We start from the raw sequence: 4,639 nt of genomic DNA on the forward strand, positions 1-4,639 counted from the left end.
TTTCTTCCCTTGTAGATCAGGCTCTTGGTCCCAATGCAGGCAGTGGGAGGTGATTCTCCATTTATCTCCCTGGAGAGCCCCTCCTCATTCAGCCTATACTAGGACCTTGAAAATCTTGAGTGGTGGAAATGCTTCAACCAAGCTGGGCCTGAGTATGATTTGATAAACTGTCTTTTAAACCTAGCTTTAAAGGGTCAGTAGGAGGAATTTTTTGTTTGTTTTGCCTTTTTTTGTTTGCTAGTTTGAAAGGGAAAGAGCCATGGTAATTACTGATGCCATATATTAGGTCTTACTATGCTTCAGGTACTGTGCTGAGTACTTTCTGAGCTATCCCAATTAATCCCCCAAACATCCCCACCCTTGCCCTCCCAGCCTCCCTGCCCCCCCCCCCCCCCCCCCCCGATTGTAGATATTGCCAACTCCATTTTACATGGGAAATAGGAGCTCTGGGATTTGACGTCATGTCTATGAGACTCCACTGGTTTGCCAGTACACTTTACTGCCTCATAAACAAATAAGTGGATATCGGCAAAGTTGGGGAGTGGGCTGTGTTTTATAGAACTCCTTATTTCCCTTATCACTACTTTGACATAGCCTGCAGTTTTCTAAAATTAGTATAGATTTCGTTGGCTGAGGTAAACTTACTCACCATGAAGACTCATTGATTCTCTATTACAGAATCACACAGCCTTTGTAGTTTACTCAGAATATTAGATTTTAAGACAGCTGTGAGTGTAAGTTAAAATTATAGATGTAGAATGTCGATTGAAGTTGTGACCTGTCTGATGTTTTGGACAGGGGAGGTGAGGTGCCCTGCAAGGAAGGGGAAGGAGTTAGAAGGAATTAATAGGCAGAGACAGCCTGAGATGAAATATTGCAGCATGTGTAACCAAAAAGGGACTGGTATCTGGAATATACAAGGAACTCCTTTACATTAGTGAGGATAGCACAGGAAAGCCTGTCAAAATTAGCTAAGTGCACGAGGACACAATTAACAGAAAGGGGAAAAATTTCTAAGATCAATGAGTATGTGACACAATGCAGAACTTTGCTGGAGATCAGAATAATGCAAATGAAACAATCCAGCCTCTAGTCTCCTCAAAAAAGACTAGCTCACAATTTTGGTTAAACTAATTCTCAGTGCTTGTATTAGTATGACTGTGTAAATAATATTCATATCTATGATTACACTTTATTTGATTCATAGCTTTTAAAAACGTCTCAATTGAGGTATAATATGCAACATAATACACTGCACATTTAAAGTGGAAAATTTGATAAGATTTGACATGTTTACACCCATGAAACCACACCATAATCAAGACATTGAATGTAACAATCACCCTCAGAAGTTTCTTTGTACTCCTTTGTAATTCCTACTTAACTGTCTATCACTCAGTAGGTGGCAACTAATAGGCTTTTTTCAAAATTTATTTATTTATTTGAAATTCAGATTTACAGAGACAGAGGGAGAGAAGAAACAGAGAGGTCTCCCATTTGCTGCTTCACCCCATTGCACCCCAGATGGCTGCAATGGTCAGGGTTGAGCCAAGCTGAAGCCAGGAGCCAGGAACTTCATCTGGGTCTCCCATGTGGTAGCAGCAGCCCAAGCACTTGGGCCATCTTCCATTTGCTTTTCCCAGACCATTAACAGGGGGCTGGGTTGAAAGTGGAGCAACTGGGATACGAACTGGCACTCATATGGGATGCTGGCATGGCAGGCAGTGGGTTTACCCGCTATGCCACAATGCTGGCCCCAACTACTAATAAGCTTTTTGTCATACAGACTAGCGTGCATTTTCAAAAATTTTGTACAGTAGAATAGAGTATGTAGTCATTTTTGGCCTGGCTTCTTTCACTCACTGTGATTATTTTTAGATGCATTCATGTTGTTGTACTTTACAGAACTTTATTTTTGAATTTGTTTTGGATTTTTGCTGAATTGTCCTTCATTGTTTGTACATAGTATAGCTTTTTTAAATCCATTTACTCATTTGTTGGATATTTAGGTTGCATTTTCAGTTTTGGGCTATTACATGTAAAAATGTTATGAACAGGCCGGCGCCACTGCTCAATAGGCTAATCCTCCGCCTGCGGCGCCGGCACACCGGGTTCTAGTCCTGGTCGGAGTGCTGGATTCTGTCCCGGTTGCCCCTCTTCCAGGCCAGCTCTCTGCTGTGGCCAGGGAGTGCAGTGGAGGATGGCCCAAGTACTTGGGCCCTGCACCTGCATGGGAGACCAGGAGAAGCACCTGGCTCCTGGCTTCAGATCAGCACGGTGCGCCGGCCACAGTGTGCTGGCCGCGGCGGCCATTGGAGGGTGAACCAGCGGTAAAGGAAGACCTTTCTCTCTGTCTCTCTCTCTCACTGTTCACTCTGCCTGTCAAAAAAAAAAAAAAAAATGTTATGAACAGTCATGTACAAATCTTTGGGCATATTTTTTTTCATTTCTTTGAGTATGTATGTCAGGGTGGAATAGTTGTATCACATGGTAGGCAGATGTTTAACTTTGTAAAGAAAATGTCTTGCTGGCGCTGCGGCTCAATAGGCTGGTCCTCTGCCTAGCGGTGCCGGCACACCGGGTTCTAGTCCCGGTCGGGGCGCCGGATTCTGTCCCGGTTGCCCCTCTTCCAGGCCAGCTCTCTGCTGTGGCCAGGGAGTGCAGTGGAGGATGGCCCAAGTACTTGGGCCCTGCACTCCATGGGAGACCAGGAAAAGCACCTGGCTCCTGGCTCCTGCCATCGGATCAGCGCGGTGCGCCGGCCGCAGCGCGCTGGCCGCGGCGGCCATTGGAGGGTGAACCAACGGCAAAGGAAGACCTTTCTCTCTGTCTCTCTCTCTCACTGTCCACTCTGCCTGTAAAAAAAAAAAAGAAAAAAAAAGAAAAAAAAAGAAAATGTCTTGCAAAATGTATCATTTTACATTCTTAGCAGCTGTGTATGAGAATTCCAGTTCTTCCATATCCTTTTTTTTTTTTTTGACTGTACAAACACACTTTATTGGGATACTATTTGGTTACTTGATAGCCTGACCTATTGTGAAATGTTCCCTTTCTATTAAATATATAAAGTACTTCATATTTGAATCCTTAGTTGTAGCTATCTTTTATATGTTAGATATGTTTTACACTTACACTGGAACTCAGTCAGTCTTCTCTCACAATGATGATTTGCTTGACTAAGGAAATCTATAGTCTTTCCTGATGAGAATCAAATGTCACTGTGGAAGGGAAGTCATATAGTTGGGATTAGCATTGGAAGACGGCACGTAGTAAATTTAATTCTGAGATACCTACAATGATTAGATGTCAGAAATATTCTCCCATGGATGGCTACACTTATTTGAAAGCATGAGGGTGTGTCCAACGGACAGGGGCCAGCCTGAAAGAGCTGCCAATGGCCAAAGCCAGAGCAATTTGACCAAAAAGATAAATATTGTATCAGATTAAAACCCAACATATAAGCAAGTATTCATGAGTCCTAAGTAAACAGATGAGGAAGGCTGGTGTTGTGGTGCAGTAGGTTAATCCTCTGCCTGCAATGCTGGCATCCCATATGGGCACTGATTCTAGTCCCAGCTACTCCTCTTCTGATCTGGGTCTCTGCTATGGCCTGAGAGGGCAGTGGAGGATGGCCAAGGTGCTTGGGCCCCTGCACCCATGTGGGAGACCCAGGAGAGGCTCCTGGCTCCTGGCTTCAGATCGGCCCAGCTCCAGCCGTTGCGGCCATTTGGGGAGTGAACCTGTGGATGGAGGACTTCTCTCTCTCTCTCCCTCTGTCTCTCCCTTTCACTGTAACTCTACCTCTCAAATAAATAAGTAGAATCTACAGAAAAAAAAAACCACATGAGAAGTAGACAGTCTCACGGAAGACCAAGCGCTTGAGGGAAGGCTCCCTCCTGAGTGTGGCTGAACTGCCAGATTTGCGTCCACAGAGTACAGAAGGCCAGCAGCGGTGAAGGGGACTCCACAGTGAACACACGGCCTCCTCCAGGGGGCAGGGCTGACATCAGCAGTGGACAGGGGGTGGACTCTTGGGGTCCAGGTTGACATCACCAGTGGTGCGCCTGTCTTCTGTTGGGTCCAGGTTGGCATAACCAGTGATGAGCCTGTCTGGTGTTGGGGTTCAAGTTCGCATCAGCATTGAGGAGCCCTGTCTACACAGGGGTCCAGTCCCTTGTCAACAGCGATGTGTGTGTTGACTCTTAGTCTCATGCACCCTTGCTATGATGTGGTGAGAAGACATTTTGCTTGGTGTTCTTCATATATAAAGCCCATTATCCAAGTCCAATCATGAGAGAAAGTAAGACAAACCCCAATTACAGCACACCTAACCAGGCTTCCTCAAAACTCCCACAGTCGTCAAGAACACGGGAAGACAATCACATAGGTAGGAGGAGCCTAGGGAGGTGTGACATCATCAGAATTCAGTGTGTGGTCTTATTGGATCATAGGACCAGGAATGACAGCCAGAGAAACAGTGGGCTCAGAATCACCTGTGGGGTTTAAAATAGTGTATCCTATTGGTTCCTTAGTTGAGACAAGGGCACCATGGCAACAAAAAATATTAATGGCCAAAGAAATGAGGTGAAGGTATACAGAGATTTTACTTGTTCTCTATGCAAATTTTCTGTAAGTCTAA

At 45.0% G+C, this 4,639-nt stretch overlaps 1 long non-coding RNA gene across 1 annotated transcript; it reads right to left on the reverse strand.

Moving 5' to 3' along the window:
• Positions 1–1,416: 1,416 nt before the first annotated feature.
• LOC127483317 (uncharacterized) lies at positions 1,417–4,358 on the reverse strand. Its single transcript, XR_007909512.2, has 2 exons — positions 3,133–4,358; positions 1,417–2,379 (listed from the first exon to the last, which is right to left on the reverse strand). It is a non-coding gene; the product is annotated as an uncharacterized lncRNA (long non-coding RNA).
• Positions 4,359–4,639: the final 281 nt, after the last annotated feature.

Source organism: Oryctolagus cuniculus, chromosome 8 (genome assembly GCF_964237555.1).
Source record: "Oryctolagus cuniculus chromosome 8, mOryCun1.1, whole genome shotgun sequence".
NCBI classification, from domain to species: Eukaryota; Metazoa; Chordata; class Mammalia; order Lagomorpha; family Leporidae; genus Oryctolagus; species Oryctolagus cuniculus.